The following is a 14,398-nucleotide window of genomic DNA, read 5'->3' as shown; positions in this document are numbered from 1 at the left end:
AATATACATTACAGTCCAAACCTCATAAACTAAGGTTCCTAAAAGCCTTGTTATATGCAAAATTTGGTCTTTTATATCTCTCTCTCTGAGTATGATTTCAAGTGATATCATCAGAAAAAAAGGCTTGGACACAGAACCAAAGTGGTAAACAGTGTTCCACAGTTAATATACAGGGCATTGAAGGGCCAAATCCCCACTCTCCTCCCAATCCACCCCCCTATACACAAAATTCCAATTTAAGATAGGAGGAACTGGAATTTCTTCATCACAAGGGAATGCTTCCAAAATCAGTTAATCCCAAATTCTCCTCTTTCTTCTCCACTAGTATCCTTGCTTAGAAAATCTTAAAATTGCTCATTAAAATGAAAAAAAAAAAAAAAAAAAAACAAAAAAAAAAACAGTAAATTTCTAAAGGGTCTAGAAAAGTATGGCTACTCATTTGACAACTGTCTAACACAAAAACTGTTCAGGGTAAGAAATATGGGATTTCACCACCACAAACAAGGATCCTCATACAACTAGTTATAAATAAACCCAGTCTAGTCTTGAACTCCTGACCTCAGGTGATCCACCTGCCTCGGCCTCCCAAACTGTTAAGATTACAGGCATGAATCCCTGTGCCATTGAAACCCTGTCTCTACTGAAAATACAAAAGTTAGCCAGGCTTGGTAGTGGGCACCTGTAATTCCAGCAGGAGGCTGAGGCAGGAGAACTGCTTGAACCCAGGAGATGGAGGTTGCAGTGAGCTGAGATCACGCCACTGTACCCCAATCTGGGAGACAGAGTGAAAGTCCATCTAAAAAAATTAAAAATAATAAATAGACGGGTGCGGTGGCTCAAGCCTGTAATCCCAGCACTTTGGGAGGCTGAGGCGGGTGGATCACGAGGTCAAGAGATCGAGACCATCCCGGTGGTCAACATGATGAGACCCCGTCTCTACTAAAAATACAAAAAATTAGCTGGGCATGGTGGCACGTGCCTGTAATCCCAGCTACTCAGGAGGCTGAGGCAGGAGAATTGCTTGAACCCAGGAGGCGGAGGTTGCGGTGAGCCAAGATCATGCCATTGTACTCCAGCCTGGGTAACAAGAGCGAAACTCCATCTCAAAAAATAAAAAAATTAAAAAAAAATAATAATAATAAATAAATCCAGCTGTGGCTGCTAAGCTGCAGAAGGCAGGTGGAGGTAGGTGGGCATAACCTCTCCCCACAACTAACAGCAAAACAAAAACTATTAAAAACCAAGATTTTAAATTCAGTACTAAGAAGGTAAACTTAGCAGCCAGCTTTCCTCTGCAAATGGTTACTTCTAAACTTTGATTACAGCCTTAAAAGACTAGAAAAACTGGATTTTGGAAAAATCACTGTCTTAATGAGAAAAACTTCATGGAAGCTATCTGATTAGCTCCTTCATATCTATTGACCTTTACTGGTAACCCTGAATTAGCTAAGCCAATGTGGCCCCTTAGAAGAATAATATTTCTTTGTTCTTTTTTTTTGAGATGGAGTCTCTGTCACCCAGCCTAGAACGCAGTGGCATGATCTCAGCTCACTGCAATCTCCACCTCCCAGGTACATGTCATTCTCCTGTCTCAGCCTCTCAAGTAGCTGGGATTATGGGTACTCTGCACCACGCTTCGCTAACTTTTGTGTTTTTAGTAGAAATGGGGTTTCACCATGTTGGCCAGACTGGTCTTGAACTCCTGACATTCAGTGATCCACCTGCCTAGGCTGGCCTTCCAAAGTGCTGGGATTACCAGGTGTGAGCCACCGCACCTAGCAAGAGAAGAATAATATTTCTACATGCATTCTACTTCCTGGTTGTAGGTTCCTTAAATAAGCAAATAATACCAATTTTCAAAACTCGTAAAATACGCCAAAAACCAGTTCAGATGAATAAAGAGGTAACATTACTTGGTTACCCAATTAAAAAACAATCTAGTACCCATAACCAGCAGAGATATTGAATAAAATGGCAAGGAATGCAATATTTAGAGTGGCAGTTTTAAAGGTTGTATGGAGGGGAACGATCAGACTTAGCCAGCTGTCCTAAGCCAGACAGAGACCTCCATATGTTTATGTAGGATTGCTGCAATCTGCAGACAAAAGGCATTGTTTCATTTGTCCACATGGTTGGTTCCTGCAGCTTCCATTTTGGTGTGCTTCATTATTAGAAAGACTTTTGTTAACCAGTCTTTTATATTCCAATGACCTAACTGCATCAATTAAAAATCATTTAAATATACTTTAGTGCATTCAAATAAGGTAAATAAAAAATTGGGATTCAGATAATAGAACCATTAAGAAGGTATACTTCGCATACAAAGTCAAAGTGATCCTTAGGAAGAAAAGGTTGTAAAGAACATACACAAGAGAATAAGGATTTAGATACACAAGAACACATACATTCATCATTCCTTTCATGCTCAATGTTTTTCAAAGTCTGCCAACTGGCCTGAACAACCTGATTGATTATCCTTGTCACACTGCACTCAAATATTATCTCCAAACACTTTCAACTTGCAGCACATGTTAATAGTTAATATCTCTGGACTCTGGAAGATCTTTTGAATAAAGTTTGAGAACAATGTGCTTACAATGACAAGTATGACTGGGGAAAAATGAATAAATTGCAGATTAATACAGAGAAGAGGTCCTCTGAGCACAGTAGAACTAACTGTTCATATTTAAGAGAGCTATTTGCAAACTTCCTCCAGACTACTCTAACAAAGCTGATTCTAGAATTCAGTACTATTTTGGGGGTAACGGAAAAAACAATACATTTAAGACATGGAAACCTGATCTGAATTTTGGTTCTGCTTAATCCTTTTAGAGACTCACTTTCTTCAAATATAAAGCAGATAATCTTAGGGAGAATCTTTATGAAGATTCAAGGAAAACACAGTAAAGCATTGTTAGGGATCAGAACACACTACCTCCAAATATGCACCTTGGTATTTGAAAAAACAACAGAAGCAGGAAGAATTTCTCCCATGTTTCCTCTGAAGCGGGTCATAAAAGAATTCTCTGACTTTCCTCTGAAGCAGGTCATAAGACTCTCATCCTTACCTATCCTTACCTGGAGGAAAGGAATGCCCTTTCCTCTGGAGACAGAGATACAAAGAAGCTGAACAAACAGACCTTGCTAAGTTGCCTCCAGTTTATTACCATTAGATCATACCCCTTTGGTCCTCCAATCATACTTCTCCATAACTATTCATCTCTTCGTCAAACCCAACCATAAAAATACACAAGTTTACCCATTCTTTGGGTCTTCATTTCTGAAGACTTCTGTGTCATGTAAAACTTCTATGTCATGTAAAACTTACAGAGGTCTCAGTCATGAATCAAGCAAGAGGTGAGAATCTTTTCTCCCTTACAGCATGTAACCAAAAAGTAATTGACATATTATATGCACCAAATAAATAGTAGCTACTTTTATTAAAATACCATGTAATCTTAATTTCTTTACAGATAAAGGGCAGTTATGTCAATACTATTAGTATTATATTAGTACTATCAGTATCACAGTGTACTAGTAGTAATAATACTAGTATATTCTAGTCAGTATACTTATGATCTTCTGAAACTGATTAAGGTAGGATCTCCAGGTTAAGCAGACTTAAATTTTATTCTAACTCTCTTTAATTCCTCTTTCCCAGGGAACTAAGTAGCTCTTACTCTTGATAGCTGCTGGTGTTTGTATATTTTTGTTCTCCAAGTTGAAGCAAGAAATGTAACTGGGGTAACACTAACGAAGCACAACAAACAATTCAAGATGAATATTTGAATGGTAGTTGGTAGACTACATTCTATAGGTTCATCAACAGCTGTGAGAAACCAGAAACCAAAGAGATAAAATGGTTAAAAGAGGAAACAAAAGTAGGACTGAGCTAAAAAATGATGAGAATTTACTTAAGCAGAAATAAGAGGACAAGGCAATACAGATATATGAATAACAACATGAACACAAGTTTAGAAGCCAGAATGGGAATAGTATGGGACAATGAAGAAACTTTCTTAATGAAGTAAGTGAACTGTATTAGAAAAAAAGAAATAAAGTTAGATGAATAGCATTATACTAGATTACTGAAAATCTTGAATGTAATAGTTTAGATATAATAGTCTAAGTACAAACACATGAGATGAGGGAATACAGTGGTTAAGAAGTAGATATAGGAATAACATTTAAAAACACATCTGTGATTATTCTATACTTTTAATTTTAAAATTAGATAAAGCTATAGGAAGTGAAATAGATTAAATAACTAACAAGTTCAGGTAATACATTTATCAAAATTTCCCCTTATTTTTAGTGTTGGCCAAAATATACCAGATAGAAATACATGCAAATGCTGAATTTGAAACTTCTCTGAAAGACCTGGGTCAACTAAAGGTAACAAGCAATGTTTGACTCAGTATCTCTGTATAAAGATGAACAACTGGTAGCGCATAAAGGCTGAAGGGTACATAAAGCTGTTAGAAGCAAATCAAGAGAAGGGGCAGATAAGGAACAGGAATGAGGAGATGAAAAGCAGGAACGAAAACAAAGATAAATACAGAAGATACTTCAAAGAAAGAACTGCTATTTGATGAATAATTAGACAGAATATAAAGAGATACAATAATAATGATTCTGAGGTTTTAGACTTAAATAACTTAGACTTTTAAAGTCAGAAGGGAATTAGGATGTTAATATGTCAAAGCTGGAAGTGTATTTTGTAATAACTATTTTTTTATTGTACAGAACATATTCTCAAAAAACTCAATGCTTGATTTAAATTAACCTCATTTGTTATATTTTGAGTCTTAAAGTAAGTTCTTATTTTGGTCACTTGGATCCTTGAAAATTTAACCAATCATGCAAAATTTATTAATTTAGAAAATTCTTAAGCAAATATACAAGCAGAAAAGAGCTCAAAAACTGCTATTTTATAGTACTTTATTATACACGAATCCCATGGAAAGTTTGTCAAAAATGGAGGTTCCAGAGCCTCCAGGTTGGTGAAAACATTAAGGTACTAGGAGGGTACCCATCTGGGTGACACAAATCATAAAGAACATCCTATGAAATCTGCAAAGAGGCAGACCGAGAAAAAAAATAAATGAAAAAATATGGAGCAGGCATGAAGATATATTTTAATACAAATATAATCACACATACATTAAGTGGCAGAGCAAGGCAATATGTTCTCTCTAAGTAACCTACTTTACAAATAAAGAGACAGATTAAAATTAAAAACATGGAGAAAAACATACAATGCAAATGCTAAGCAAAAGAAAGCTGGAAGCTATATTAATTTCAGAGAAAATAAGACTTCAGGACAAGAAACATCAAGAATAAAGGGAGACACTACCTCAGAATAAAGGTTTTTTTTTCCTTCAAGAATAACAATCTGAAATATATGTACAACAGTGCACTGAATACATGAAGCAAAATGGATACATTCCAAAGGAAAAAGCGAAAACTCACAATTACAGTTGAGAATCTCCATATTTCTCTCTCTCCCTTATGACAGAATAAGTAGGGAGAAAAACACTAAGGATTTTCAGTAGATGTCATATCTATGACAAAAATAGCAACAAATAGGCAGCAATTTTGAAGGTAGTGCTATTAAACCAAAGTTTCTATATTTTACCAAATAATACATTAGTATTAATCCAATGTAAATTGTGATTAGTAAGATGAATTGTAATACCTAGAGCAACTACTAAGGAAATAAAACAAAATTAAATTAAATTTACATGGGACATTACAAACTCACAAGGTAATGAAAGACCACTGCAGAAATAAAAAGGGCACTCAGAAAAGAAACAGCAAAATGGCTCCATAAATCAAAACAAGACATTTAAATCAAATAGGAATGGTCTAAACACCCCAATCAAAAGGCAGGAATCATCAGACTGAAGAAACAAAAAAATTCAACTCTATTCCACTTGTAAGACACAAACTTTATATTCAAAGACATAAACAGGTTGAAATTTTAAAAAGGTAGGAAGACAATATACCACATAAACAGTAACTATAAAAAAGCTGGAATGGCTAGGTTAATGTTAGACAAAACAGACTTTATGATCAAAAACATTATCAGAGACAAAAAGGGACATTTCATAATGATAAAAGAGTCAATACATATCAAGAAGCTAAAACAATTATAAATGTATGCACACCAAACGACAGAGCATACACCAAAAAAAAAAAAAAAAAAAAACACTGACATTTGTAAGGAGAAATAATTAACTCAACAATTAATGGTTGAAAATTTCAAAACCGCCACTTTGGTTGATATATCAACCAGACAGAAAATTAGGCAGAAATAGAAAAATTGCAAATCACTTGAACCAACTTGACCTGACATTTATAGAACAATCTAACTAATAAAATCACTCTATTGTCAAGTGCACATGAAATGTTTACCAAGCTAGGCTATATTTGAGACTATGAAACCAGCCTTAAACTTAAAATGCAGATAATTGAAGAACCCTCAAATTTGGAAATTAAACAACATACTTCCAAATAATGCAAAGGCTAGGGGACGGGGAGATTTGTTTAAAGATACAAAATGTTAGCTAGATAGGAGGAGTAAGCTCTAGTGTTGTATAGTACTGTAGGATGACTATAGTTAACAATAATATACCGTTTCAAATAGCTAGAAGGAGAATATTGAATGTTTCCAACACAAAGAGATAATAAATATTTATTCTTTCTGAGATGAGAAATATGGATATGCTAATTGTTCTGATCTGATCACCATACATTACTCGTACTGCAATAGCCCTGTGTACTCCATAAATATATACAATTATTATGTGCCAAATAAATAACCCAAAGGTCAAACAAAATATCAAGGAAAGTTATAAAAAATTACAAACTGGATGAAATTAAAAATTACAGGGCTCGTATATCTTAAATATATTTCTTCCGGATGTGCTTTATTGGGAGTAGTGAAAATTGGTGGTAATAATCAAGGGAATGTATAAACAACAAAAAGTTTGTTACATGCTCTTTCTTCATTAACATTTCATTTCAAATGCTGAACTAATGAACATTAAAAATTCCTCTTGCACGGCTGATGTTAATTTTTCTCTCAAAAGGACTCTTAACAAATGAAACTAGAGTGAAGAACAGTTATCTGTCACTCTTTCTGCCTAACTGTGAACCTCCAAAATATCTAAAACATTTTCAAAGAGGAAAGAAATGCAGGAGGACAAGGAAATAAAATTGTGTTAAGAAATTAAGTATTTTGGCGACACTGACTACTACTTTCAATGAATGAATTCATATAGTTTTCAAAAATTTAAGTTATGTGTACGTATAGGTATACATAAACACTTGCAAACTTAGGAGGAAGAACAGAAATAAATACTTCTATTTTCCTTAAAAATGTCAGAACAGACTTATCCTAGTGACTCATGTTATTTTATAAGGTAAGATTGTTACTCTAAATAACACATCAAACCAAAGTACATACACTTTTTAAATGGTAATTGAATGGGGAGAGGGAACTAGCAAGTCAATTTAATAAAGTAATCTCTTACCCCTAGGACCTCATATTCGAATTGGAATCCATTCATTCAATTAAATATGTCACGTACTCTATTAAAAACACACACAAAACTTGTTGCCTAGAATTCCATGTCAGTTGGAATATTTTATTCAGGTGATGTCTTTGATGGGAAAAATCTGGGAAGTCTCAGGTTAGAATTCAGGTATATTTTACAGAAATAAATGAGAAAAACTCTTACTATTCGAAATACTACATTTGAACCACTTCAGAATAGGAAGGAGAAAACAATTAAAAAGTGCCAGTTATTAACTTATAGTCTACATAACAAACATGCTTTCTAATTTTTAAAAGATTTATGATGAAGAAATTTGTTTTTATACACAGCCTTCATAATGAGGTAAAAACATCTAATTAACAAACGGTGCAGTAAAACTGTTTTCTCATTTATTTTGAGAAGGATGAAAACTGAATCTCATGTACTAAAACAAAACAGAAAAAATAATCTCACTGAAAAATACCCATGTGTGTAACTGCCTACTCAAAATGTAGTCACTCTATTTTCCTAACAACTGACTTGCTAAGTTTCCCATGTAAGGCTCTTGTTATCAAGATTATTATACCAAAAAACTCATGTGGTAATGCAGAGTAATAAGTAATATGATGGTGTATACTACAGGAATTCTTCATTAATAAAAACAGCAAATAAAAAAACAAAAATAGCAAATGTATAATTAAATAGCTCAACATATTGTTACTTTTTACCTATATGACATACAAATTTTATTTCACATTCTTTTAAATTTATTATTTATTTATCTATTTAAGAGATGGAGTCTTGTTCTGTCACATCAACATTCACTATAATTCTGTTCAGGAGGTAGAATTATAGGTCATATTTCTCCATTATTTATTTTCTAAAAGTTCTCTATTAATGGGGGGAAATGCAATATTCTGAAGCATAGATGATGCAGGGATTTAAAAAAAAAAAAAGGCATTGGGTCTCCTGAATAAGATGTAACTACAGTTAGAGGGTCTAAATGCTAAAGATGTTTCTGCTTCATCAGGCATTACTTTATTTATTTGAGAAGAAAGTTTGTGGTTATTCTGATTTGACTCCTCTGATATTCAACTTATATAATTTAGTTAACTGTAATAAGAAGAAACTGAGCCAGGTATGGTAACTCACACTTGTAATCTCAGCACTGTGGGAGGCCAAGGTGGGAGTTTGAGAGTCCAGAAGTTTGAGAACAGCTTAGGCAGCATGGCAAGACTCATCTTTACAAAAAAAAGAAAAAAAAAAAAATCTACTGGGTGTGGTGGCACACGCCTATGGTTCAAGCTACTTAAGAGGTTGTGATGGGAGGATCATCTGAGCCTGGGTGGTCAAGGCTGCAGCGAACCATGACTCCACTACACTATGGCCTGGGTGACAGAGCAAGACGCTCTCTAAAAAAAAAAAACCACAAAGAAAACCCTCCAAAACTGCATAATTCAAATGCAATTCATGCAAAGAACCAAAATCTTGTGCTTATTTTTAAAAAGTAATTGACAGTTGTCATTTAGTAAAAAACATGACACCTAAAGGGCAAGCAGGAAATCTTTTCCTAAGGATTTATTCACATGTATTCAGAGCCAACAGTTTCATTCTTAGTAACTTTGGTTGATGTAAATCTCTACATCTAAAATACATAGGCTATATAAAAACTTGTAAGTTACCTAGGCTTTTGATAGCTTTCATTTGATAGGAAAAATATGCCTTTAAACAATTTACTAATATCACCTCCCTGCAAAAAACCCTTCACCACTACCATTACCATTAGTTATATTAGATGAGTGAGTTTGGAGTTAATATGACATTTAAACAAAGTAACAAAAAACCAAAAGCTAGATCCCCAAACCACCCCTAAATTATTACCCTTGAAAAATGACCCTTTTCTTTTTTTGAGACAGTTTCAATTCTGCCACCCAGGCTAGAATGCAGTGGCATGATCTTGGCTCATTGCAACCTCTGCCTCCCGGGTTCAAGTGATTCTCATGTCTCAGCCTCCTAAGTAGCTACGATTACAAGCATGAGCCAATATGCCAGTCTACTTTTTATATTTTTGGTAGGGGCAGGGCATTGCCATGTTGATTAGGCTGGTCTTAAAATCCTAGCCTCAAGTGATCCACCCACCTCAACCTCCCAAAGTGCTGGGATTACAGGTGTGAGCCACTGTACCCGGCCAACTCTTTTCTCTATATTTCTAAAATAATGATTTGGAAGGACAAAATAAACAGAAAACAGAAGTATGTAAAAGCATGAATTTAATGTATAAAGGACAATCATGCACTGGATAAAATAAATATTTTTCTCTATTCTAGGATGACAGGGAACCTGTTTTAACATAGTAGATACTCTGATGGAGAATGTAAAGTCTATATAATTGGGCTTTTCCTACCAGTAAGACCAGTGAGATCTCCATAAGGGATCTTATAATTTGTTTTGCCATCAATGACATTTTATGCTATTAGTAATGGGAAAATCAGTTGTCAGATCTTAAAAATCCAGTAAAATATAAAAGATGTAGAATTAGAAGATCTAAATTTTTAACAAAACAAAAAACTCTGAAGAAATAAGAAAACTAGTAATAAACAGGGATTCTTACTGAACTCTGAAGTTGCAAGGCTAATTTATTAACCGGGAAAGGTATAACTATTTTATTTTGTGCAGAATAGAAAACTATTTTAAAATGCAAATACTCTTATAAGTTTCTTTATCAATTATGCATTTTTTTTTTTTTTTTTTTGAGACGAAGTCTTGCTTTGTTGCCCAGGCTGGAATGTGGTAGTGCAATCCTGGGTTCAAGTGATTCTCCTGCGTCAGCCTCTTAAGTAGCTGGAATTACAGGTGTATGCCACCATGCCTGCCGAATTTTTGTATTTTTAATAGAGACAGGGTCTCACCACGTTGGCCATACTGCTCTCAAACTAGTGGGCTCAAGTGATGCTCCCACCTCAATTTCCCGAAGTGCTAGAATTATAGGCATGAGTCGCTGTGCTAGGCCTCATTTATTCATTCTTACTAGTCAACATTTTGGTTCAATCTGCACCACTGTAGTCTTCTATTAGTACAAATATTAAGGATGATCATGTGAATACAGATTTGGTTGGTTAGCAAAAACTGAAAAGGGCATATCAGTACTAGCTGTGTAACTTAAATTATTCTTGGCTGCTACAAAAAAATTATATACATTCAGTTACATATTTCGAATCTGACAAAGATATTTAGACAGTCCGTAATAAAATAAGACATTTTACTTCCTCTTTATCAGGTGGTAACACTATCAGTAAGTTCCACGAGGACTTTTTTGAGTCTTCTTAGCAATTAAAAAAATAACATAAGAATTATTGTATCTTCTAAAACAAAACATTTGGAATGCTGTGAGAAATAATAAACACTAAAAGCAAAACCAACTACTAATATTTTTTCCTCCAAATCTCTGGTAATCAGCTCACAAAGATATGCTTGGTGAGTCATGGAGTCATTGCTTCAGATATTTAGGATTTAAAACAATAAATCATCAAAAAGGAACTGAATCTTGAAGTCAGATTTACTTTCTATACAATATATTCCCTCTAAAGCTTTCTACTTTTATTAGAGAGCCAAAGATCCTAAAGATAAATAAAAGAAAGAACAATTGCTTATTTAATTCTCTACAATGTGTAAACACTTTATCATTTAAACCAAAAGATTCAGATACATTTTCTGCTCTCATATTCATCTTTTAGTTGCCTATCACAATTCAAAAAAAGAATCTATATTTTCATCCCACGAATCTGCTTATCTGCAGTTAAAAAAGACTAATGCAAACAGGCACAAAATTAAATGGCTTCTTTACAGCAATTATAATAGATTGGCTTTTCTTCAATCTACATAATCAAATTATTCCAATGTTCAGCAGTAATAACCTTTTTATTTTCCTGGGAATAGCTGATGTCAATCCTGATAGCTTTATTTGGGAAAGTACTGAATAAAACAGAATTTAAGAAATGATAGAATAAAAGATTAAAAAGGCACAAACCCTATAGAGATCACATCAATATAGGAGAGTATCATGAGAACAACAGTGGTTACATGTGAGACTGTAGAAGTAAAATGTGAAGATTATGTTTCTTTTCCCTAGATAGGATATTTTTAAATTAGTAAAAAAAATTTTTTCTTAAGCAAATGCCATCCATTTTCTAATCCAAAAAATGCATATTTTTGCTGAGTTAATTCTGCTTTCAGTGTTTGTTAAATACATTTTATTCAATTAGAAAATAATTATGTTTTTCCATTACATACACTTCAGCATACTAAACCAATTCAAACTATTCATCAAAAGCTTTTAAGTAAAGGAAATGATACCTAATATTCATTTTCCTTCTTTCCACTACTATTATGAAAATTTGGTAGGGATTACCAAAAGATAAACGTTAGAAACCAAATTCAAATCCCTTCCCATCTCAAAATATTCTGGACACATTTTAGCATGGTGATATTATAATAAAAGTTATTGTTAGGTTAATGGCGTAATTCAGAATACACACTTAAATTATTTCTTTTCTTCCCTTAAAAAAGGCAGAACTAAAAACAAAAACATTAAGTGGTTTAAAAATTGGCATCAATTCTATGCTTCAAGATTGGCATATACAGAACAAACATTCTTTTAAAAAGGATTTAATGAGGAAGAAATGTTAATCATTCGAACACAGGTAGAACTCTACTACAGAAATGTAAAAATGACAACAATGAAGAATTTAAAATGTCAACTAGCAGAACCCCATAAATCATATTTTGTTGATTTTATTATAATATTCACCATAAAGTATCTAATGCAACAAATGTTTTCCCAGAGGCTGTCCACACAGTAGTGGGCATTTAAGGTTAAAGAAAATTTATAGTTCATACAATTTACTTAGAGAAAAAAAATTAACAGGGTTGCCTCAGTTTTCCACCACTGTATTTCCTTCCTTTTCTACTTCCCCACCCCACTCTAGTCTGGACACTGAGGGAAGACTGGGGCACTGAGGAGGAGATGGGAGTCTGGAAGTTAGGGTACATGCTCAGAATCGTCTTTCTTTCTACTCCAAGATAGACAAAAGTTCATTCAGACTGGCTCTCTTCCAGTCAGAGAAATTTTCTAAAGTGTTATAAACCATCCAGTCAGAGGAAAGAAGAAAGGAAAGATAAAAGAAAGAGAAACAGTGGAAGGAAGAAAGGGAAGAAGGGAGGAAGGGAGGGAGGTCCTATGTTGTATTCCCAGCATTCACTGAGGAATTTAGGATAAGAAATAACTTTATAAGTGTGGCAAGTTAGTGTATTTTTAGGAGTAGCATTTTTTAATTAACACAAATCAAAAAGATAGTATCTTATTTTTTCGGATTCGTTTCCTCCTGAGGTAGGTGACGGATTAGCACAATCTAACAGACATTAGGTAATCATAATTATTTCTGCTAGCAGATGTTTAAGAACCATTTAGGTTTCTTGGTTAGGATGTATAGCAAACTTCTTCCAGTGGTAACATGATTCTTCTGTTCCCAAACATGATTGTTCATATAATTTCCCAAGGAGACCTGGGGAACTTTTCAAAATACAGATCTATATCCTCCTTCTTCCTCCCTCAAAACATGTATTTATGGGTCTAAAATTAGAATTGTTAATTATTTTTGAAAGAGCCCCAGGGTTTTCTGATTATCAGTCAGTCTGGAGAACCATTCATATAAATAAATTTTATTACAGACATCTTTTGCACTTTAATGAAAGCAGACTAGAATAAAGTATTGCATGGCTTCTCAAATGTGCTTTACTTTGCTACTTTACTGAAATCTGATGCTTTACACACCCCCAAAAGAATGTTACTAAGAAGGGAATGATTCCTATATTAGATAGTAAAACTTATATGAATTTGAAAACCAGATATGCCTTTAAAAAAAAAAGACTGAGTTGTGAAATATTCATAATGTGATGGAGAGGGGAAAGAACATAATATAAATCTAATAAAAATATTAAGCCAATAATAAATGCCTATTTCTTTGTAGCTGCATACATTTAAAATTTTTTGTTGCTTTTGAAAATAGGCAAAACAGGCTGGAGATTATATCTCAAGGGGCAAAATGGTAATTTTGAAATAATTATATATGTACATATGAATGGTTCATCGCAGCAAAACTGTTTCTTAAATAGTAATTATTACCATTTAGTTTCAAGTGAGCCTATTAGATATTAGAAGTATCTCCCACCTCTACTTCAGCATCTATTTGGTTCCAATTAATTACCATTTAATTAATTATACAACAAACAGGATAAAGGCCAAGCTTGAAGCGTTCTATCATTCATTACAAAAGTTATATATTAATTCTGCATTATGCACAAATATGGTATGTAATTCTAGGGGTAATTAAAAATACACTAATAGGAAACATGCATCTCTCTTACTGTGTATCAGGAACTCTTCCAAATGCTTTACATGTATTACCACATTTTAGCATTGTAACAACCCTAGAAGGTAAGTGGCTACTATTATCAGCACTTTATAGAGATGAGGACACTGAAGCACAGGTTAAGGAACTTCCTCAGCAAGGTCACACAGCTGGTAAGTGGGGAATCTGATAATTTCAACCTAGGTAGCCTGCCTCTGCTCTAACTGAAAATACTATGATGTCTTTTTTCAAGGAATTTGCAGGTTACACGAACACAAATATGGTACAAGATAGTATATTAATTCATTCAGCAAGTACTTTTAAAGGCCAAGAATCAGGAGAAATTAAGGTAAGCAAAAGATCTGCTTAAGAACACAAAGTTTTAGTTAAATGTTTCAGAATAGTATTTCATTATACAACAAATATTTTTGTTGGAAATAAAAATAGAAG

At 33.8% G+C, this 14,398-nt stretch overlaps 1 protein-coding gene and 1 non-coding gene across 10 annotated transcripts in view; both read right to left on the bottom strand.

The window, feature by feature from the left end:
* Positions 1–14,398, bottom strand: part of COP1 (COP1 E3 ubiquitin ligase) — a 212,431-nt gene that overhangs the window by 16,979 nt on the left and 181,054 nt on the right. The gene's annotated exons all lie outside the window — the stretch shown is intronic.
* Positions 2,011–2,153, bottom strand: LOC120360256 (small Cajal body-specific RNA 3). Its single transcript, XR_005576829.1, has one exon.

Source organism: Saimiri boliviensis, chromosome 19, assembly GCF_048565385.1.
Source record: "Saimiri boliviensis isolate mSaiBol1 chromosome 19, mSaiBol1.pri, whole genome shotgun sequence".
NCBI classification, from domain to species: domain Eukaryota; kingdom Metazoa; phylum Chordata; class Mammalia; order Primates; family Cebidae; genus Saimiri; species Saimiri boliviensis.
Note: the sequence above shows the minus strand (reverse complement) of the source record. Positions and strands in the feature narration are given on the sequence as shown.